This window comes from Anabrus simplex, chromosome 5 (assembly GCF_040414725.1).
Source record: "Anabrus simplex isolate iqAnaSimp1 chromosome 5, ASM4041472v1, whole genome shotgun sequence".
Lineage (NCBI taxonomy): Eukaryota > Metazoa > Arthropoda > Insecta > Orthoptera > Tettigoniidae > Anabrus > Anabrus simplex.
The window spans coordinates 248598167-248623412 of record NC_090269.1 but is presented as its reverse complement, the minus strand read 5'-3'; positions in this window follow the sequence as shown (position 1 = coordinate 248623412).

Here is a 25246-nt window from a genome sequence, read left to right as displayed (position 1 = left end):
GTTCCTGTCACCTTCTTTTGGTCCTATTCCTTCTCACTGCGCAAATTATGCTGTAAATTATTATTCTTATTATTATGATTATTATATCGTGTTGCTTCTTCTACCACGTATATGTTTGAGCTATCAACTAATATTGTATATTATTTTATCTCTGCTTCGTATGTACCTACGACGATAGCTGAGGGTATCTGTATTATTCCTGAACACCCTCACTACCACTATATTGATAATCGGGCCCCTCAGAACAGTAAGATAACAGAGCAATCTTACCTCAGTATGATAGCAAACTTCTTCTCTCACCTCACTGTACATGTAAAGTATGTGGAATAATTGCGCATGATATGAATCTTCGTGAAACTGAGTTTTTCACATGTTAATGTTGAAATATTATTAAGCCTGATGTTGATTAGGTTGTAATGTGAATATGGATTATTCGAGACGAATGCAGTGTAGTCTAATATTAGTGTCTTCAGATGAAGAAAATGAAAGTCCATGTTAATCGATGCACTTCTTAATTCGTGAGAATATCCCAGTTTTGCTCAAGTAATTTAATAATTTCAAGTGGAAGGTACAGGTGAATGTTCGCGAAGGCCTTAGGTCTGAAGAACAGATCTTCGATGAAACATTTCATTAATATTTGGTTCGTGACTAGGCAAGCTCATTCGTTAATGCAATATTTCGCTCTCATGAGGTAACTCGATCTTGTCGGAACGTAATAAATCTGTTAACATGAGAGTGATATAGTTGATCGACACTCGTCGACATATAAATATTGTAGATATTTTCTTCTTGATAATTACAGTCTTCTTGATAATTTCAACAGTTAGCTGTAGATGTAGTAATTTGCTAGTAGTTAGAGAATTATTTTCTATGTGTTTTGTTCTGATAATGTGTGACACTTTGATATTATCGATGGATAGTGGATGGGATTTCAACATGGATGATATTTTCTCCATTTATGAATGTTCGTAAGCTCAGAAGGTGTTTTATTTTGTTCAATTATTGATCAGATGCTTAATATTCAGTATTAATTCTCACGAAAAGAGATGTGAGACGACGTGAACAGATATATCCGACGTCTCGGAATAACTTAGAGAAAACAAAGGCAAATTCAACTTTACATTTATAACTACAAAATTGTTGATATAACGAATGTAAATTTTATATTGCCATAACAGTCAAAATAATGAATCTTGGATATTTATTTATTATACTCGTTCTTACAATTACTGCATTTTTTCCAGATTGTTCGAGGAAGGCTTGGCCCAGACCTCATTTTTTGAATAACAATTTTGATTCAACATTAAATTAAAAATTTAATGACTTTAAAGACGATAAAGAAAATTAACAATGTAAAATACTCTGTTAGAATATTAGGGAAAACAACTGCCGTGTACCATCCCATTTGTTTGCATTTGAGTTTGTTACATCAAGAGCCATATTAAATTACATAAAGTAGTGATCATAGTCATAATCACAGACTTCAGGATGACTAATATTTCAATTAATTCAATAAAAGTGTCATATTTGTTCTATACCTTGAACATGCTTATTCGATGAACCCTATGTTAATCCTGCCACATTCATTTATTTTTATAAGCCTACAGCCATCGAACTGAGCACCCCTGGGGTGTCTCGTGTTCGCTGACTGACTACGTCGGGGACAGTATCTCACTGATTAGTATACCAGGCAAATTATTCACTAGCATCTTGGAAGGGAGGGTGCAATCAGTCGTAGAGAGGAAGTTGGATGAAAACCAGTGTTGTTTCAGACCACAGAGAGGCTCTCAAGATCAGATTTTCAGTATGTGCCAGGTAACTGAAAAATGCTACGAGAGGAATAGGCAATTGTGTTTATGTTTCGTAGATCTAGAGAAAGCATATGACAGGGTACCGAGGGGAAAGATGTTCGCTATACTGGGGGACTATGGAATTAATGGTAGATTATTAAAATCAATCAAAGGCATTTATGTTGACAATTGGGCTTCAGTGAGAATTGATGGTAGAATGAGCTCGCAGTTGCGATCAGCGGTATTGTGTAGGAAGGAAGTCAGCTCCCAGACGAAACTATCTTTACACTCAGACCAACTTTACTTTACGGGAGCGATAGCTGGGTGGACTCAGGATATCTTATTCGTAAGTTAGAAGTAACAGACATGAAATTAGCAAAAATTATTGCTGGTACAAATAGGTGGGAACAATTGCAGGAGGTTACTCGGAATGAGGAGATAAAGGCTAATTTAGGAATGAACTCGATGGATGAAGCTGTACGCATAAACCGGCTTCAGTGGTGTGGTCATATGAGGCGAACTGAGGAGGATAGGTTACCTAGGAGAATAATGGACTGTGTTATGGAGGGTAAGAGAAGTAGAGGTAGACCAAGACGACGGGGGTTAGAGCGGTTTCTAACGATTTAAAAATAAGAGGTATAGAACTAAATGAGGCCACAACACTAGTTGAAAATCGAGGATTGTGGCGACGTTTAGTAAATTCACAGAGGTTTGCAGACTGAACACTGAAAGGCATAACAGTCTATAATGATAATGTATGTATGTATGTACACAACGTCAGGAACTGTATACTTGATGTAATAATTATTATGGAGAACGCGCTTCCATGCTGAGAAACGCTTTTAGCCGTTGTAGGATAGCTTTTGTCTCACTCAACTCCCTTCCAGGAAGAATTTTTTAAAATTTTATTTATTGATAAATAGGGTTCCAGAGAGCAAGAGGTCTGTCAAGAGGAACAATACATAGATAACCACAACAATGGCGGATTAACACATAAGGTCTAAACGTGAAAGAGTAATTATAGTGGTTTTACATATACTTTCAGTATCACAATTTACCTAATGGATAGGATTATATTAAGTGGATTGTTATCAGAGTAACAATACAGGAGGAACAACTTTTTGACTTTTAAGATTTGGAAATGGAAATATCAGAGAAATAACTGTTACACATTTATAGTGCCTAAGAGTTATTTCTTAAGCTTATTACGAAATAGCACAGTTTTAGAGATGATTGCTATGTTGTCAGGAATACTGTTATATTCAGATATTAGTAAGTGTTGCACTCCCTTAGTGCCAAACCTTGTTGTATAATTTTGATGAACATGTAATTTATTTTTTTGCCTTGTCTTATATGAATGGATGTCAGTGACTTTAGGAAATTCAGAGTTGCTGAACATTTTTTTTATGCAAGACTTTATGGATAATAAGTGATGCATTTAATGAGATTAATTTCTTAAGAGGTAATATATTTGTTTCAGAGTACATTTTATTTTGAGAATATAGTTGTTGAAATCCATACATAAATCTAATAACTCTGTTTTGTAAGACCTCCAAAGTATTTACGTTATTTTGGGTTGCTTTGCCCCAAATGAAACACAAGTAAGAAAGTCGAGATTGTATTATTGTGAAATAAATTAGACGAAGAGTGTCAATTGTTAGTAGGTACTTAATCTTGCCAATGATACCAACCAAGACAGAGATTTTATTTTTTATATTTAATATATATGCGGTGTCCAGGAGAGGGCGCTATCAATTATTAGTCCAATATATTTAACTTCTTTAACCCTTTGCAACTTCGTAGTGCCAAATAATATATTTGTAGTTGCATTTAGGTCATTTTGTGATTTATCGAACTTCATACAGACAGTTTTCGAGTAATTGGCTGTTAGAAGATTTTTCTCAGCCATTCATCTAAGATATGACAGTCATGCTGGGTATCTGCAACTATTTCATCTTCAGAATTTGATGAATAGAACAGTGAAGTATCATCTGCCAAAAGTGATATTTTACCCTTAAACGAACACAGGGCTATGTCATTAATATACATGAGAAACAAAATTGGACCCAATATGGAACCTTGTGGAACACCAAAGCAGATCTTTTGCAGTTCGCTTTTATTCATGCCAATCTGATCATATTATTGTCGATTTGATAAGAAATCCTTAAACCAGAGCAGCGAGGGACCTCTCACACCTGCCTTTTCCAGTTTGTATATCATAAGTTCATGGCTAACAGTTTCAAAAGCCTTTTTTAAGTCAATAAACAACCCAGCAGTCTTGTAACCTTTATCAATATAATTTTGAAGCTCAATTATAATGTCCATTAAGGCTGGATTTACCCCAGCCTTTTCTCTGAAGCCATATTGAAATCTGGAAAAATAATTGCATTTTTCGAGGTAACTAATAAGCCTAACTTTGACAACAGTTTCTAAGATTTTAGATAATTCAGGTGGTACTGAGATGGGTCGGTAGTTTCCAGGGTCGGATCTATCATTCTGTTTGTGTATAGGAACCACTCTAGAGATCTTTAACGAATCAGGGACAATGCCTTCTGCCAAAGAGCAGTTGATAAATTCAGATATTGGACCAGAGAGTGCTCGATTACAGATTTTGAGAAGTTTACTGGAAATACCATCACTAACAACTGAGCGAGCATATTTGAGAGAATTGATTATTGCAGACACTTCTTCTGAAGAACATGGTTCTAGGAAAAGGGAATTAGGATGATTATTGATTGTAGCAGTATGTTCAGGATGTGGAACATTATTTGAAGATAGTGTGGCAGGGATTGAGATAAAATGATTATTCAGGGCATTGCAAATGTCACTTTTATCTTCAAAACATTCATTCCCTAACTTGATACGTGCAATATTGATTGTTGATTTTGAAGGTTTACCAAGAACTTCATTTATGAGTTACCAGATGTGTTTAGTATTGTGTAGATTGTTTATAAATTGATTATCATGGTACGACTTCTTGAGAGTCCTTTTCAGGGTTGTAACTCTATTGCAGTAACTTTCATATTCTTCTTTAATTATACTGCTGTGTGGGTGTTTTCTCAATTTACTATAGAGAAGTGCTTTATGCCTGCAGAGCGATGCAAGTTCCGGTGTGCGCCATGCATTCAGAATGGTGTTAGCATTTTGATGATGAAATTTTTCTAACTGTTGATGCATAGTCAAGACCACTTTGAATGTATCTGGTTAAAATATCATATGAAGCATTTATGTCCCCACCATCTACCCACTGGAATTGGTGTTGCTCAAAATATGATCTAGCCCTTTCATAATCTAAATGTTTATATTAGTATCGTTTTGGCTCACTGGGAGTAGGCCTATAAATAGATGTTTTTGAAATATCTAAACTAAAGTGCAAGATATTATGGTCACTCATATCATCAATTATGTTATCTACAGACCAGTTATTAAGTTTTATGCTGCATAGAAAGTGGTCGATTAGTGAATTGTTCGAACTCAGTCTGGTAGGGTATATTGTGTTACAGTTTTTAAGGCCATAGCTTTGCATGAACGATTTACATTCATTAGTTAATACTGCATTTGAGAGTAAATTTATGTTAAAGTCACCAACAACAATTATATTTCTATGTTTTGTTTTGTTGAGTATTATTTCTATGTCATCACATAGCTGTGTCCAGTTTGAAGTGACTGGATTGTAAACAGCTATGATAATATAACTACACCCTGACTTAGAAATCTCCAAAACCAGAATATTATGATGCTTTTGGACATTATAGATGATATTACATTGCCACAATTTCTTTTTAGCATAAATTGATACTCCCCCACCTTTAAGTGATTTTTCAGAAGGAATTCCAAAGGAATGAAATGCTTCATAACCTGTGATATTGTAAAAGTTAGACTCATCACCTTTTACAGACAACCATGTTTCGACAACAACTATAAAATCGATATTCTGAATTAACTCCATGCGATCAGCAATCATCTCTAACTTACCATTTCGTATGCTACGAGAATTGAGATACATTATTCTCAAGGATGGAGCAATTGTTCCAAGTGAGGTATCCAAGTTACTATATTGAAAGTATGAGTTCCATTGTCTTTCTGTCATGTGTAGTTTAAAAGAAGAGGAAGAGATACAATCATACATAGATATAAAACATAAGAAGGACTCTGTGAAGACTGACAGCTCATTTAGACCTAGATGCTGCGAGCCTAATCAATTTTTAAATATCGTCTTCAAATTTGATTGTAAATACTTCGAGGGAGGTGTCAGAGATTTTTGCCAGAATCCTCCCTTGTCTCACAAATGCACGTTCAATTCCCTTTGTCCTAGCGTCACGAGCCTTCTTGAAGAGAGATTCATTGTAGGGCGTAAGGTGTTCGTTCAAGTATATATTCACTTTTGGACCACCAAAGCCTAGGAGAGAAGAGGTTAGGATCTTCTGGCGTCTTGCTGATTTCAAAAGAGCATCCTTTTTGGAGCGTTGGACAAATCTGACGATTACGGGCTTCACACTGTTTTTGTTGAAAGAAGAAACCCTGTGAACAGTGTCGATGCTGTCCGGATATATTGGTACATCAAGGATGTCTCCAATTTTCTGGACAATTTCAGTTAAGTTTTCTTCTGAGTGGTACGGAATCCCGGATATTTTCATATTATTAGCTCTTGAATATTGTTTCAGTTCTTCAACGTCGAGTTTCAGCTGTGTCACGCCTCCGGAAAGGGTGCAGTTATTCGATTTTAAGTCTTGTACTGTGTTGTTCAGCACTATCAGTTCTGATTGCATTTTGCCCACCTCAACACTAAAATCGTCAAATTTGTCACTGACAAATTGGACAGAAGTCTTCAGTTCTTTATACACTGATTCTAGTTCACCAAGTTTGCTTAATATTACGTTGAATCTTGTGAAAATAGAGTCTTGTAAATTTGAGTGTGGTGGAACGACAACCTCAGGTTCGAGTGACGCCGAGTTGCAGGTCAAACATATCTATAGCCTATCTTTTTTTTGGAAGACTAAGCAGGCGATCTATTTCGTATTTGGTTGACCTCATGCATTCTTCCTTCATGTGAAACCACTTAAGGCACTTTTTACACTTTACCTTCATATTATTATCTTTAAATTCCTCGAAGCACTTCGCACATCTATCCGCCATGTTGAAACTTAACAATTCAACAAGATGGTTCGATGGAACTGGTCCAAGATTTTGTTATTACTATTTCTGGCTGTCCATGGTATTTTCAGCAGACGTTGTCTACGCCAAACTGCATCGATCCGTTTTCTGTCAGCTTTCTTCATGGTGTGTGTTTCGCAGTCGTAAGTGGCTATAGGGTAAAGAATGGCAGTGGAAAATCCACATTGCCTTCTCTCACTAACACTTCCCAACACCAGACGTTGCTTGATTTCAGGGTCAGAGTCACTATCGAGATTAATTTTGGAACCAAAGAAGGTGAAATCATTAACCAACTGTACTACTTAACGGTGAAATATCTACCTTTAATATAAATATAGTCTAATGTGCATTAATAAGAATGAAATGTTATTTAATATAATCCTTCTCCTGCATATTTTGACTTTATTCTTAGGTACGTATTGAAATACCTAAGGCTGGTGGCGATGCAAGAAATTGTAATTATATACCAAACATTTCTTCATAACTCAAAAAGTGTAAGAGATATCCGAGTGGGTCACATACCAGTCGAAACGTTCAGTGCCTTACGTGCAGAAATCCCTGATCCTGAAGAAAACTCGCTCTTACACGACATTGTCAAGGCTAATATCATAGATGGGCGTTGCGGAAACAGTAAATATTCAACTCGCCCTGTAACGAAGGAAGCAGCTGAAGCAAGAAAAACTCCTTGAAGTATCCCAGGGACTCACAGACAGGAAGTGATGGAACAACCAGACAAACACTCATGGTCAATACCGTAAGCAATAACACATGAAATTATTATATTATTGAATTCTTTAAGGATAAATTGTCGTACTAAACCCTTCGCTCGATCCAGCAAGTACGACCATGTTTTCTTCTACAGGATCTCTATATAGACCACATTAGTGATTCTGCCCTTTGAAGTTGGAATGACCAGGATGGTGGATGAGCTCACTCTACAGCAAGCCACGTAGAACGGTTCGTGGAAGAATCAGTCCACCAGCAGGTAAATCTGTGTTACCTTCAGTGACTGTATTCTTCCTTGCTGGTGGTCATAGCGAAGTAGACCTTGGAGGTGGGAGGTGACTGTAGTCTCATGAGCTCGAAGGGGTACTCTGATGATATTTGGAATGTACACTGACTCCCCTTCAGCACAGCCGATGATCACAGTGGTCTCAATTACATTGTTTTGAAGAGTAGACACACGAATCCGGATACCATTGCAAAGTTTGGTAAAACTGAGGTTCCGCAGTAGCATCTCAGGAGCCCCTACATCAGGAACGTCAGTGCACCTCAAATTAGCTTCTTGATCCTCTAGCCAGCAAGATATATTTGCATAAATTGAGATCCATGCTGAAATAATTATAGCAGTCTTCCAACCAACTGATAAACGTGCCATTTAATTTTATATGTTGGCATAAAGAAGTATGGGTTGGGAGGGGGGAGGGGGGAATTTGGTTGTGGAAATGTGTCAATTAGCGGCTGAGGTGATGGTGGTCATTATGAATTTGCCGTAGATATCTACGGTTTTGTCGTCTGTGGAAAAGGATGGGAGTTGTGTGACGGAGATGCTGATTTGGTCGTGATAGGCTGGCCAGTTAGCTCGGAAGAGGCTGGGTATGAAAATTGATGGAGGTGGGAAGGACGGAAGTACGGGTGGAGAAGATCAGTTGTACGAGGAGGTGTTCATTGCCTACGCCCCTGGAGGTGGGAAATGTCATGGGGTGGATGTGGGAATTGTGGGCAAAGATGGCATCTGCGGTGCTTTAAGCGCTGGAACGGGAAAACCATGGAGTGTGATTAGGGGGTAATCAATCTGACTAGGGAGGAAGTACAGGTTCTGGATTTCTCGGGCAGTTCTATTGTGTAGATTAAGTTCGGCAAGTAATATGAAGTGAGAAAAGATGCTATGGAGGTGTGCCATAAATTTCTTGGGAAGAGGGTGTTCGGATCAGTTATAGATGATGACAAGGTGTGAGATTCAAGGTATGAAGGTAGAAAGAGGGCGGATAGGGAGAGTGGTGCTTTCGGGCCAGGAGGGAGGTTTGGACGCCGATGGTTGGAATCCCGGGACCGATGTAATCTGGATAATCGGATCGGCGGAGTGTGAAGCCAGTTAGGAGCCAGGTTGATGATTTAGTTGAGAAGGATGGAAAGTTTTCGGTGATAAAGGGCAGGGGTGTACAGGTGGATGCGTCAGGTAAGGATGACTTTTATGTTCAGGAAGAGGATGGTGATGCTGGAGGGTGCTTGGGCTCGTATATAATTAGGGACCACCATTAGACTAAGGTTTCAAGTTGGCTGAACTGAAAGTGAATATTGAATCTGACGTGGGTTACCTAATGCGGGTTGGTTGGCGGCATTGCCTTAACTTTTAAATTAAGGCTATAAGGGTGGTGAGTTTTGGGGTGTGGTGAAAAGTTAATGTGTGAGGAGGTGTTGGGGGTTTTGGGAAGGTTTATATGTCCAGTTCCAGTGAGTTCGTGGATGGTGCTTATGACATATCGATGGCTAGTCGTTACGGCGATGGTGCTTCTTCTGGTTTCTGGTGGGTGCTGTTCGTTTGTACTGAACTCTACTGGGTTCACTCTGAGGAGTCGGCGAAGCAAGAGGATGGTGTGGGTAAGTCTTGGGGTTACTGAGGAGCATGTAGTTGCAGAATGGTGAACTGCACAGGTGATGGTTGCTAGTGAGTAGGCATGTGTAGTAGTGGCGATGGTGGTGAGATATGGCAATGGAGTTGTTACACGAAGTACAATAATTATGTTATTTTGCTTTCTGACCCACAAACTACTTTTCAGGGACGCCTCGGTTCCTGCATTTAATTCCTCATTATTTATTTTATTTTACGTGCCAGTAAATCTACCTATGCAAGGCTGATATATTTGAACATCTTCAAATACCACCGGACCGACCTAGGATCGTACCTGCCATGTTAGCATCACCTCAAAGATAGATTAGGATCTGGCAGTGTGAAGAGAACATTGCTGAAGTAAAACACTCGGTTATCACATAATCCTCCTGGGAGGTTTGCCTATTGAAAGCAATGATCACAGTGCCACTAATATCGTAGAAACAACTGCTGGAAAGAATAGAACGAAGCTTAAAACTTCTCCACCAAAAGCGCTGGAGATCGAAGGATATACATCGCATATATAAAGGATTGTCCTAAAATATGTTACCGCTTACATGGGATTGACTTTTATGTGAATAACATAATAACACACTATGTACACAATTCCAAATGAAGCCAGTGCACTCCTTCAACCTGTACTCCTTTGTCCTCAATGCATGTGTAAAGTCCTTGCACCATTCAGTCCATAGCGCGTTCACACATAGCGGTAGGTATAGAGCGGATAACTGTTGTTATGCGCTCTTTAAACCGCGAGGGGTCGCGTCCAAAATGTGGCGTGATTGGTCGCGCACGGTCGCTTTGTCCGGGGAGTATAAAATACCAGTTCTTGCAGCAAAATGCATTCTATATTTAAGGAAAAACATGTCCGTGAAGTTAATATCAGTTCCTCTTGCAAATCACGTTGTATTCTGTAAGAAAACTATATCCATGAAACGAAATACTAGCTTTTATATCAAAACAAATCTATATTATTAAGGGAAAGCATATCCATAAAATAAAATACCAATTTTCTTGCACAACGCAATATATTGTTTAAGTAAAATTGTACCATTTAAAAATATACCCGGCAAAACACGTTATATTATTAATGAAAAGCATATCTTAAAAAAAGTACCACTTTTATTGCAAAACACATTGTATTATTAAAGACAAATATATCTATGAAACAAAATACGATTTTTTTTCTAGAAAAACGCATTGTATTATTGAAGAGAAATCTATCCATGAAACTCGCAGAAACACTTCTATCCCGACAACAAAGACCGCGGACGGTGAACACCAGAAGTCGCGCACGGTGGAAACGACCTGACTTACAGAAAAATTTTTCACTGACTGACTGGTGATGTAAGTGGGGAACAGCGAACGTAAGCACGTGTAGTGGACGAGTACATTGAAATTTACAGGGAAGGATTAAGATATATACCGTGAAACTATTTCGAAGGAATAAAAAATGTATGCTCTCGGTCTAAAAGACCGTGACGCGACCCCTCGCTGGTTAAGGTCAATAATGTCAGTAGGTCTTGTAGCATCTACGCGTTCTTTCACCATTCCCCACAGCCAGAAATCACAAGGCGTTAAATCTGGTGACCGAGCTGGCCAAGCCACAGCTCCACCTTTTCCAATCCAGCGTTCACCAAATGTTTAATCCAGGAAGTGTGGTGGTGCACCATCTTGCTGGAAGTAACCTGATGTTAAAATCGGGAGGAGAAGATTATCAACAATATACAGGGGCAACATATCTACATAATAATCTCCCGTTACAGTCTGATCATTAAAAAAATATGGACCAATTACTCCAGAATTTGAAATACCGCACCATACGTTAACATTCTGGGAGAATCGAGTGTGCTCTCTTACTGCATGGGGATTGTCTGTACTCCAAATGGCGCAATTGTGCTTATTCACGTTGTTGCTGCTGACATAAAATGTATACCGGGCGAGTTGGCCGTGGGGTTAGAGGTGCGCCGCTTTGAGCTTGCATCCGGGAGATAGTGGGTTTGAATCCCACCGTTTGCAGCCCTGAATATGGTTTTCCGTGGTTTCCCATTTTCACACCATGCAAATGCTGGGGATGTACCTTAATGAAGGCCACGGCCACTTCCTTCCAAATCCTAGGTCTTTCCTATCCCACCGTCACCATAAGACCTATCTGTGTCGGTGCGAAGTAAAGCCACTAGCAAAAAAAAAAAAAAAAAGAAAACAAAAACCTCAACTGTGGCTTCATTAGAGTCTTTGGGCATCATCTCTAAGAACACCTCTGCAGCTCTTACACGAGAACTTTTATCAGTGTGAGGAAAGACCTGTATGATCTGTACGTGGTACGGCTTAATTCCTAGATCGAGGTGGAGAAGACACTTTTCCGCGCGATGCCGGTTTCTGGTGGTAATCTCGTAGTTGACTTTCCCGGGCTCATAATCAATGTGCCTTGGATATTTATTATGTTATCTTCCGTTCGAATACTTCTTGGACGTCCACTCTCTCCTTTACAGTTATTGATCACAGACCCGGTGCCTACAAATTTATCATGCAGTTGACGGATTGCTAGACGGCTTCGAGAATCCTTCTCAAACCATTTCGTAAATGGTTTCCGTAGTACTCAGGGCGACCCAAACACTTCCATCCAAGCTGCTACCCTTCTTCTGTTTTCCAAAGTAAGTCTTGTTTACAACGAAAGAAAAAAATATATGATGTAAGATGATGTAGTACCATATAAGTGGTAACATCTTTTTGGACAACCCTGTATGTTTATTTTTGTTATGTTTTCTTGCTTTCATTCCGTCCCCTGAAAGAGTATGGCGCGCCACTTAGAGGATAATGCCCTCACTCTGGACAGGAGATGTGTGGTGACTTGGGGTGCAGAGAAGGACAAAGGAGAAGGGATCGACGGTGGGGTTTGAACCCACTCGCCTCCCGAATGCAGACTTGCTCCACAGTGATTTGATCGGTGTCGCATATTTTGTTTTCATTCCATGCGTATCCTCCTGGGGTACAGCGGGCCCTCCTCAGGCCAAGAGAAGTGTTGTGGTGATATGAGGTGCGGGGAATGACGAGGAAGAAGTGGCTGTGGCCCATAAAATTAACTGTTCCAGCATTCGCCTTAGTGAGAAGAATGGAAAATCACGGAAAACCATTCTCAGGACTACTGATGGTGAGACCAGCCTATTGCCTCTCGAAAGCAGAACTGTAGAGCCAAAGCCTTCGTTAAGCCGCAGTTACTCTGCTGGGGGTCACATGTTGAATGTCGCTTTCATTACGTCTACTGCAAGTGTTCGTCTGGTATAATTGCTACTGTAGTTATTTTGAATTCATGAAAGAACGCAAGGCTATTGTACGTTAGTCTGTTAGGATTTTATTATCTACATCAAATCATACCAGTATATTGAATTATTTTTCTTTCTCCATGCACTGATTACATCTGAAGACGTGTAATTGTTTTTCTTTTTTACCCTCTTAGAGGTTGAATTTAGAGAAATCATTTCTTAGTGGGAACCAAGATGATGGCGTTGATGATTGATTCATTCATTCAGTCAGACAGTCAGACAGTCAGTCAGTCAGTCAGTCAGTCAGTCAGTCAGTCAGTCAGGACACCTCACATTATGCATATAGATGGTGCTGGTGGTGTTTACAGTTTTGAGGGGAATGGTAGTTCGTGATCTATCTCTTTTAACACTAACCAAATGTAACAATACGAGAATACTGACATTTTGAAGAATGAATATATCGGAAAAAAGGAGAGAATGGCGATGAAGGGCTTAAAAATGAAGGGAATAAGAGTTGACGAAGAAGAAACATGAAAGTATTGACCCCGCCATAAATAAATGAAGTCAATACTACACTGAACTAGGGAACCCGTGACTGCCAGTCCACACTCCTAAGTTGAGAACCCCTGGAAGTTACCCCCTTACAGACAGTGAAAAGATACCGTGAATATACCAGCAGTGACTGACGAAAGACCGGCACAGGCCAATACCAATTAAGGCCCGTTGTGGTCAAATTAAAAAAAAAGAAACAAATATGTAGAAGAATAACGCGAACACTGAACTATGTGACCCAAATTCTGAACAAATTCTTAGCTTTGAAAGGAAATACAAAAGAGCTGAGCAGAAAAATAGGAGAGAACAAAGAATTTGACCTAAAATGTCACGTTCTCCGCTTAGATACGCAGGTATCGTCTGTTCCCGCAAACACTGGCCGCGTAGACCCCGTTATACCTATTTCAGTTTCATTTAATGAAGGCTTGAGGCTGTTCTAGCAATCATCGTCTTTAGATGGTAGCATTCAATAGCGTTCTCATTTCTCCCTTGCTTCTTATTCCATTAAGTAAACCAATTTACAGTAAGGCACTGATGAGACTGTACTTGTATTAGATTGGTAGTAGCGCGGCACACAAAAACTCTTCTCCTTACAACAATTGGAATGAAGTTTACAAGAAGCTGATGGTGTGTGGGATGCGGAAGTCAGAAGGGTTTTGATTAAGGCGGCCGCGCGTGTAATCCCTATATGGGTTGTGGCACTCAAGCAGGTGGAACGGATAAACAAGCGCGAGTTCATGGCTCAGCCTCGATATGGCCATGGACAAATGGTAAGAAATACTACTACAAAATAATATTTACATCTTTAACTGAACTGATATTAATATTGCTATAATTCTGAAATGGGCATACTGAGTTGAGAATAAACAGGAATTGTTTTCCAGTTAGTATCAACCCTATGACCTTATACAGTAACGATGTATGCGTTGCTTTCTTAATTTACCGAGAGAGATGGCCGTGCGGTTAGGGGCGCGCAGCTGTGAGCTTTCATTAGGGAGATAGTGGGTTTGAACCCCACTGTCAGTAGCCCTGTAGATGGTTTTCCGTAGTTTACCGTTTTCACACCAGACAAACGCTGGAGCTGTGCCTTAATTAAGGCCACGGCTGCTTCCTTCCCAATCCCAGCCCTTTCCTATCCCATCGCTACCGTAAGTCCTATCTGTGTCGGTGCGACGAAAAGTCACTTGTAAAACCTTTTCCAATTTTCAATATAGTCATTTGACACTTAATGACGAATTCTACTCTTTGGCATAATATTAACAATATTATCAATAATTTTTAATTCACACTTCCGAATGTCTAAGCGTCCGACTCCTTGGCTGAGTGGTTAGCGTCGAGGCCTTCAGTTAGGAGAGTACCAACTTCGATTCCCGGTCCGGTTGGGGTCTGGTTAATTCCTCTGACACGGGAATTGGGTGTTAGTCTCTTTCCCAATACTCCCCCCTTAATACATACACGACACACCACACTCTTCTTTCTTCTTCTTCTTTCCCTACAGCTTTTCCCACACGTGTGGGGTCGCGGGTGCGAACTGCGTCGTACATGTGGAATTGACCCCGTTTTACGGCCGGATGCACCTTTCTGCCTCCTATATGGAGGGATGTAATCACTATTGCGTGTTTCTGTGGTAGTTGGTAGTGTGATGTGTTATGTGAATATGAAGAGGTGAGTGTTGGGACGGACACAATCACCTAGTCCCGAAACCAGAAGAATTAATCAGAAGCAATTAAAATCCCCGACCCGACCAGGAATCGAACCGGGGAGCCTCTGAACTGAAGGTCAGTACGCTGACCATTCAGCCAACGAGACACGACACACCACACTATTAACCATAAAATAAACGTGCGATAGTGAATACACCCCTACTGCTACGATTAGCATCAGGAAGGGCATCCGGCCGAAAAACAGTGCCAAACCACCCGGGACCCAATCGAGAACTGAGAAGAGTGGTAGAAGGAAACGAATCTTCGAATGTTAAAGCATTAATCCAAGCTGATATTTTTTATAGCGATAATATATCATCACGGACGGTGTCATTCAGCATTGCCAGTCGATCATGGATTGTTTGATATTCAGAAAAATATTATATTCTCCCTCATACAACGAATTCGACTGTACGAGTTTCTTGGCCATGCCATTACCATTTTACTGCTCCCCTCTATTCCACCGGCTGCATCCTGTCCAAGATATTATATTTTCAGCAGTATGTTGATTGATTGATTGATTGATCGATCGATTGATTGATTGATTTATTTATTGATTGCTTGCTTGCTTGCTTGATTGATTGATTGATTGATTGATTGATTGATTGATTGATTGATTGATTGATTGATTGATTGATTGATTGATTGATTGATTGATTGATTGATTGATTGATTGATTGATTGATTGATTATCCGTGTAGAGTCCTGTTGTTTGGCTGAATTTTCAGGTAGTTGCCTTCGGTTCAGAGCGCTGAAAGTTATATTCCGGGTATTTTGCCAGCGCCTGGTTAATTGTTCGGAGACCGGGTGTTTATGAACTCAACATTATCATTAACACACAGCTCATCGCACTACCAACCACTACTGAAATTGTTAATGCATCCCTATACATAGTACACTGGCGTCAAGATTTAGTCATAGTACTGGCGTCAAGATTTTCACCCCATCGTAAAACAGATTTTAGTACTCACGTGTGTGTGTCTTAACCCAGGTGACTGAGCAAAGGCCAGAAGGAAGAACATTTTCAAAAGTCTAACTACAATAGACAGCAAAGCAAATGGGATTTCTGAAATATTGATATATGGTACTACTTAATAATAATTATAATAATAATAATAATAATAATAATAATAATAATAATAATAATAATAATAATAATAATAATAATAATAATAATAATAATAATAATAATAATAATAATAATAATAATAATAATAATAATAATAATAATTAAACCGGGAGGTACATCTCTACGCCGCACATTTAAATCTTGCGCCAATAAAACCTCCTCTATTGGAGAAACACTGAACTTAAATCTAGACCACCTTAAATTTTTGCTCAGAAGATGTCACTACCTCAATTTTGTGATTAAGAAGTTGCCAGTACTGTGTGGATTTCAACTTGTTTTGTTTTCCGTTCTTCAAGAAGTGTAGACATTTTCTCATAGATGTCTCTACAAAAAAAACTATGATCATGCACCCTGGTGCGAAGTGAAGAAACATTTTTGAAGAAATTTTGTACTCATAAGTTTTTTCTTTACTAAATTTCGTTCATTCTTTTGTGGGTTGGCAATATTTAGCTTTTCCTTCTGCCAGTTTTGAATTTAACCAATCCAGGATTTCTGTAATTAATTTCCTACCAATCACAGGCTTCTTCTTCGATTTGGTGTGTAACTTTAAGCTAGCCAATTAAATTGAGAGGTGTGGCTGTTTTATTCATGAAAGGTCTCGAACTATCCACGAGGGTTTATAAACTGCTGATTTTCACGGCTCTTGGCCACTTGATCAACATCTAACTAAGTGTGTGAATAAAGCAGGAGGCGGGAGGCGCCTCTTTCATCAGGCAGCAGGTCTTCAGCAAAGTAATGGCCTTTAACATCTTTATTTCATGCTAGCTCAGCAGTTTAACCCGCAGGAAAGGTCCGAAACAGTTACAATTTAACCTACTCTTCTAAACATGTAATTCTCTGCCGGTTTATATAAAAACTTCATAAAATCTGTAACTGTAATTCGGGGATAGGGAGTGATTTACCCTCTTGAGCTCCCCTTAATTTTGGTTTGAGGTGACTACGTTTTGGTAACTGATTTTCTTCACTTTAATAAAATTTCTTTCTTATACGGGTCACCTTCATAGTTTGGGAATAGCCCCTGTTTCATCGGCCTTGTGTCCGTTAGGTTTTAGGAAGCTACATTGAGGAGTGCAAGTATCCGTCTCATTCGTTTTTTTGTTTGGGCCATTTATTTAACGGTTATTTCTTTTACTCGAAGGCCCTGTAGGTTGGGTACGAGATACCCTGTTTCAATTTGTAAGCTGGGCCATGGGAGGCCAGAAAGTGTGAGATATTTTTGGTGTTGCCTTGACTAGGCTTGAAAAACTGAGAGCGTGTCTGCTCTTTTCAGGTATTGTAAAAGTGCCTCTAGGTGGCTTGACATTGTAAATTACGAAACTAGTGCTCCATGTATTGAGGGGTGTTATGCCCTTACATAATATGGTGATCTTTGTAGAAATTAGTGCGAAGCTCAGGAATTGTTAAATGAGGACTTAAAGCACAAGTTCTGTTTATACCAACAATCTTGTCTTAACTAGACTTGTCTTTTGCTAGTAGTACCTGTGATTTTGTTACTTGTTGTAAATTTTACAATAGAAAAAAATATAACCTTTGTTAAAAATTTTAATTAACTTTGACTCAGTAGTTAGACCCATTCATCCCGGCACCTTCTTTCACCTCTGCTGATCCACCAACCATGCTAATAATAATAATAATAATAATAATAATAATAATAATAATAATAATAATAATAATAATAATAATAATAATAATGATTGTACCGGGCGGTACACCTCTACGCGATGCAAGTTCAAATCTTGCGCCAATTGAAACTTCTCTACTGGAGAAACCCGGAACTTTAACCACTGAACTAACTCTACTAGTTATCAGAAGAGGTCACTGAGTGTTTTTGATTTGCCGTTGTTTTTCATTGATCAAGAAGTGTGAACATTCTCTAACAGATGTCTCTACCAAAAAAAAAAAAAACTATGGTAATACACTCTGGCGCAATGGTATGAACTCTCTTGAAGGCATTTTGTATTCTTAATTTTTGTCTGTACTAAATTTTGTTCTTTTATTTTTTGGGTTGACAATATTAATCTTTCTGTCCGCCAGTTTTGAACTCAGCCAATCCCGAATTTCTTTAATTAATTTTTGACCAATAGTGTCTTTCTTCTTCGATGTTGATGTATAACTTTTAGCGACACAATAAAAATTGAGGGGGTGTGTCTACTCATTCTTGAAAGGTCTCGAATTTTCCACGAGGGTATAAAAACTGCTGATTTTCTTGTCTCGTGGCCACTAGTATAACATCTAACTCAGTGTGTGAATATGTAGCAGGGGACGGGAAGCGCCTCGTTCTTCACACAGCAGATCTTCAACAAGGTAATGGCCTTTTAGCATCTTTATTTCTTGCTAGCTCAGCAGTTTAACTCTCGGGGAGGGTTCGAAACTTTTAATATGTGACCTACCACTTTAAAATGTAAATTCCTCTTCTGTCTATGTGAAAACTACAAATCTCTTTCACTGTAAAGCGGGGATAGAGAGTGCTTTACCCTCTCGAACTCCCCTTCATTTTGAAATTGAGGTGACCACGTTTTTATAACCGTTTCTTCTCTTCCTTAATGTATTAAAGTTTTCTCATACGGGTCACCTCCCTAGCTTGGGACTAGCCCCTGTGCATCGGCCTAGAGCCACTTAGGTTTTAAAGGTGCATTTTGGAGTGCAAGTTCACGCCTCCAGTTCTTTCTGTACTTTGGGCCAGTAACTCATCCTGATGTTTTGTTTTCTTCATGCAAAGGCCCTGTAGGTTGGGTATTAGATACCCCTGTTTCACTGTATGTGTGTCTTGAGGGCAATTAGGAGTAAGGGTTGTTGTGGCCTTTGATAAGGCTAGTAAAACATCGAGAGCAGGTCAGCTCTTTCTGGTATTTTGGAAGGAACCTCTAGGAGGCCTGACATTATTAAGCGGGAGCAAGAGCTCCATGTATTGAAGGGGTTTTCTGCCCTTTGTTAAATTGTGGGTGTGAGCTGGGAGCTCAGACTTTGGGGCTTGTAGCCCAGAATTTGTAAAGTTGCTGTGTACCTGATTTAACTGTTGTTATTTGTTGTACGCTCAAAATTCTATGTTACCATTGTTAAGTTTTGAAAATATAACCTTGTTGAAATTTTAATTCGAACTTTTGTAGTTGAGACCTATTCCAGCCCGCACCTTCTTTCACCTCTAACTACCACGGATATCTCCGTAGCAACAACAACAATAATAATAATAATGGTAGTAATGATACTACTACTACTACTACTACTACTACTACTAATAATAATAATAATAATAATAATACCGAGCTCGATAGCTGCAGTCGCTTAAGTGCGGCCAGTATCCAGTATTCGGGAGATAGTAGGTTCGAACCCCACTGTCGGCAGTCCTGAAAATGGTTTTCCGTGGTTTCCCATTTTCACACCAGGCAAATGCTGGGGCTGTACCTTAATTAAGGCCACGGCCGCTTCCTTCCCATTCCTAGCCCTTCCCTGTTCCATCGTCGCCATAAGACCTATCTGTGACGGTGCGACGTAAAGCAGCTAGGAAAATAATAATAATAATAATAATAATAATAATAATAATAATAATAATAATAATAATAATAATAATAATAATAATAATAATAATAATAATAATAATAATAATTCATTAGTTCATAATACAAAGGATTCTCAATATATTCGGTTTGATAATAATAATAATAATAATAATAATAATAATAATAATAATAATAATAATAATAATAATAATAGGCTTGATAGAAAACTTGGAAATTAAAGAGAAAGATATTAAGGAAAATTATTGGCCCAATTAAATACAAAGATGAATATAGACGTCGTCATAACCATGAGCTGGATACTCATGTCCAGAAGGTCTCTGACGTCGCGCGAGAAGGAGAATTGCATTTTATGGCCACTTGCTAAGAATAAAACTAACACGATTGTCGATCCATATCTTTACCTATTTTAAGGATAAGAAGACACAGCCAGCTTGGTTCAAGGAGGTGGAAATGGACTTACAGGAAATGGGGATCCCTTATGAAGATATACAAGAACATAATCCACTCAGAAGGAAACACCAATGTTTTCAAGAAAGGCCAAAGTTGAACACGGGAAAGACATGGATGGAGGAAAAAAAATCAACAGCGGCAACGAATGAAGGAGCACTGGGCAAAGATCAAAGCCCTGAGAAGAACGTGGCCCTTAGTAGGCCGATACGAACAAAGAAGAAGAATTGTGAATCCAAAAAGAACAAGTGGGTCAGTTTGAGTACTTAGGTTGCGTATTCTCCTAATAAGTGAAATCGAATGAAGATGTAAAACAGCTAATGCACTGAGCTCTCAGTCGAAATTAGCTTTACATATCTCTGTTTTCAGACGTCGACTAGGTCTTTATGGAGCATGAAACAATTCACACTCCTTCTACAGTTTCTTTCCAAACTGATAATTAAAATGTCATTCATTTTGAAAACATGACGAACAATCTACAAACACAATTCCATTAAATCCCACATGCCCTATTTCCTCAGAAAATAGGATAACAGTGCATTCTAACTGCCTTTCACTCTTTGTTTCCAACGCTCGCGGACGGTTAATCCAAGGGATATCATCCCTTAGGGTACGTCCAAGATGCATGCTGGTTTTCCGAGTCAGACAGTCGGCGCCGAATCGGCATAAGTATATCCTTTGTTGCTAAGCGGGACTGGCCATAATGAACCTGCGCGCAAGAAGCCTGCGCACTGGTAGTCTGACTCAGATGTTTACCGGAATGATTAGTTCATTCTGGTTTCAGACAACCTGCCGCGCAGCCTGTTGATTTTCGTGTTGAGTGTGTCTGACATTTTGTTAACGATGGATATCGAGGAAGAATAGGGGTTTTGTGGTAATTCGCCCAGTTCTTCCTGTGTTCAATTTTTAACAAAATAAAATAAAACTTATCCGAAATCATTCTGAAATATTCGAAAAATCTCTTTTCGTCGGCAAATAACTGTGGAGAAAGGTGTTAGTACTCCCCGTAAATAGATCTTAATTCATTAATTGGTTGTGTATCACTTCTCATTCGTTTTAACTTGGTTGAAACATTGTCACTTAGCAGCAACAGAGCTGCAGCCTGTTCTCTTGTTAGTTCAATGCTACACTGATCAGTTGTATCTCATATATTTTCTTTTGTGGCAGCTCTGTCTGCGCTGACAACCATCTTTCATAATGGCCACATCTCACCTGCCGCTCGGAGTCAGACAGTCAGCGCCGACTGTCAGACTCAGAAAACCAGCGTGCATCTTGGACGTACCCTAACTCAATAATCCCTGTCTTTTGCCCGCACTGAGTGTCATTAACTTATACTTTACTATATTAGGCAAATATGCATAACGTAGATTATATACAGTATATTAATTACAATGAACTAATACAATCCTAGATATTGTTTTCATAGGATACGTGCCATACTGGATCATAATATAACCACTTTTTTTTCTTTCGAAATAGATTTTTCCTGTCAAGTCGACGAGCCACTAAAGAGAAAACCACCCACACGCTCAACATATTTCAACAGACTGTGATGATAAGGGAACTGTTTGGTTTGGACCACACAGATTGCAATGGCGCTAAGTAAGAATATCAAAATTGTATGTATGTCGAGTACTCAGCCCTGAGGATGGTTAAGTCATCCACAACTCTAACATCAGTTGTCATAGTTGGCTTAGACGTCGCAGAAGAGAAATGAGAAGTGTTATAGTTTCCTGTTGCTATCCTCACAGAGCCAGAAGATGCTATTACATATCAGTCCGCCAAGTCAACTGAAATTCATGTATAAAAGCGACCCTATGAGTCACATTTTCACACAATTCATAACAGATACTGACTGCATAAAATATTGCATTATTAGCAACACTCATATTTAAGTCGCTTTCATTTTTTCAAAGTCTAGAATGAGACTGATCAATAAAAGTCAAAATTTGTTCTAGCCCATGGTAGAAGACATAGGTCTCGCCACCAAAGGCACAGATGCTTATCAAAATAGTTCATTATGTAACATGCCTATAACGGCAATAATTAAGACACGAGTATGTTTATGAAACGAGCGAAGCGAGTTTTATTATTTCCATACGAGTGTCTAAAACTATTATAGGCGAGTTACATACGACTGTTTATGCTCGACGATAATTATAAGTCTATTTTTTCAAATATTCATAAATTTCTGTCGAGATGTCGCTTGACAGTTGAGTATACTGAACAGAGTACAGAGCGCATGCGCTGGGTTATTGATTTTCCGTGAGTGGATCAGAGACCTTAACGATGTCATATGTTTTCAAAGCTTTGATAGAATGTTATCATAACCTGGCTTAATTTCAAATACAAATTGTTTATTGTTCAGTTGATGAAGTGAATTTGCAGGAATGTGCCGTGTGGTTGTGGAATATTGGAACTGATGTTAAAATATGTGTCCGACATGTTTGATTTTGTAAACAAGTGCGAAGCTATCCTTACCTAATTGGTCAAACAGCTCTATCATAATGAAAATCTGAACTCTGTTTGGTGGAGAACCTGTATCATAATGAAACTTGAACTATAATGATCCTCATTAAGAGTCAGTTTTCTGGCATATAATATTTATATTTCGGCATCGTCGAGCATAAACCTAATTTTAAGAATACCGAATGAGTGGCTTCGTGTTTTGAATCATGTAGCTGTCAGTCTGCATTAGAGGGTTAGTGAGTTCGAACCCCATGGTCTTCAGCACTGAAAATGATTTTTCGTGGTTTACTATTTCTGCACCAGGCAAATGTTGGTACTGTACCTTAATTAAAGACATGACCACTTCCTTCCCACTACTAGTCCTTTATTATCCCATCGTCACCAGGAGACGTCGGTGCTACGTAAAGAAAATAGTAAAACAAATTAAATATATGTATATGACTAAACCAAACACTATTTAAAATGTTATCATTCTTCCTCATCAACATTGATTTTGTCCTCACATTACTTCCGCAACTTTATTACATTAATACAGAATTTAAAACATGATAGCAGTGTCTCTTAAGCATCAGATCTCCGTAAACGATACGACAATGGCTAGTAGTCCTACATATATTTTGACATTCTGTTCTTGCATGTAAACTACTCACGGAAGCAGTTAGTATGCCCCTAGGTCCTTCAGTAGCGGAGGTTTTTCTTCTGTTTTATACACCAGAAGTGTCATAAAGTAGCGTCGGTCATCGGCCGGTCATTATGGAGTAGCACCTCCTGATCGAGGGACAACGTCGTCCATAGCGAGTCAACACGGCATGGCCTTGTCCCTTGTCCAATTGTCGAATCAAGGTTCAATTAGTTTAGAATGAGCTCTGATTTATTTGCCTCGAATTAGTTTCTTTTACGAGTTGACTTTCAATGAACTTGAGACTTCCCCTCCTCACAATACATTATCCGACACCGGTAAAAAGTGGGTCCAAGATGTTGTCCATAACTTACACCACCTTTATGTCTGACTCGTTGGCTGAACGGTCACCGCACTGGCATTCGGTTTAGAGGGTCCCGGGTTCGATTCCCGGCCGGGTCGGGGATTTTAACCTTAATTGGTTAATTCCAATGGCACGGGGGCTGGGTGTATGTGTTGTCTTCATCATCATTTCATCCTCATCATGACGCGCAGGTCGCCTACGGGTGTCAAATAGAAAGACCTGAACCTGGCGAGCCGAAACCGTTCTGCGATATCCCGGCACTAAAATTCATATGACATTTCATTATACCACCTTTATCATCGACCCGAGCACCCTAGTACTTCGGACTAACGTGGCCACGGTGGGGCATAAGTCAGACCTGAGATCACGTGAGGACTGTCTGTTCAAAAGGTACTATTTCCACCTCATATACATTTTAGTATTTCTTACATATGATTTGCAGTATTTGAATACTATTGAATGCCATGAACAATTCAGAGCAGAAAGATTTAATTCCTTAAAAATAGTACCATACCCGATCATGGGTACGTTCCATGTGTTCCTTGCGTTTCTCCACAACTTTCTTAGTAGCCTTTTGGAGAGGCACCCCTCGTGTGTTGTCCCAGTTGAGCTTTGGCGACAAGGAACAAGTGAACAAGGAAGGACAGCATTTTGGGAAATTTTTTTGATTTTTGGGCATATGTCCATAGGGACGTTTTGTGTTGTTTTGGGGTCTACTACCCAGCCCCGATTACTTCGCATATGTTCGGGAACACGTTGTATAACGATGTACTAATACAACTAATACATAAGGATTACAATCACTTCACTCAATTATATCCTAGACAGAATTAATTAACCGAGCCAGTTGGCTGCCCTGTTCGGGTAACATGGCTGTTAGCTTGCATTCGGGAGACAGCGATTTCAAACTTCACTGTCAGCAGACCTGTAGATGGATTTCTTTGGCTTGCTATCTTCACACCAACAAACCTTAATTAAGGCCGCAGTCACTTCCTTCGTGTCCTAGCTCTGTCCCATCACCACCGTAAGACCTGACCAAGCCTGTGCGACGTAAAACCAATAGCAAAACGGGGAATAATTAGTTATTTCATTTCAGTTCATTTTTCAAACCCTTGAACAAGAGTTTCATCAAACTCTCAATAAAATGAGATGCTAGACACAGGCTAAGCAAATGGAAATACTGATTTACAGGTGCGGTGCTTGAGTGCTAGGGTCATTGCAATGTGTGGAGCCGTGTTTCGGCCACCAACATTTAATAATAAGTCTAATTTGGCAGTTCAGAGCCTAGTAAAAGCTGTGCTAAGGTGGAGTACTGTGCGGTGCTTCGTTGTGGACAAGCCTTTAGATTCTTTCGGACCGGGCGCGTTGGCCGTGCGGTTAGGGGCACCCGGCTGTGAGATTGCACCCGGGAGATAGTGGGTTCGAATCCCACTGTCGGCAGCCCTGAAGATGGTTTACCGATTTCACACCAGGAAAATGCTGGGGTTGTATCTTAATTGATGCCACGGCCACATCCTTCCAACTTCTAGGCCTTTCCTATCCCATCGTCGCCATAAGAGCTATCTCTGTCGGTGCGACGTAAAGTCACGAGCAAGAAAAGATTCTTTCGGGATAGACGTAGACAGTC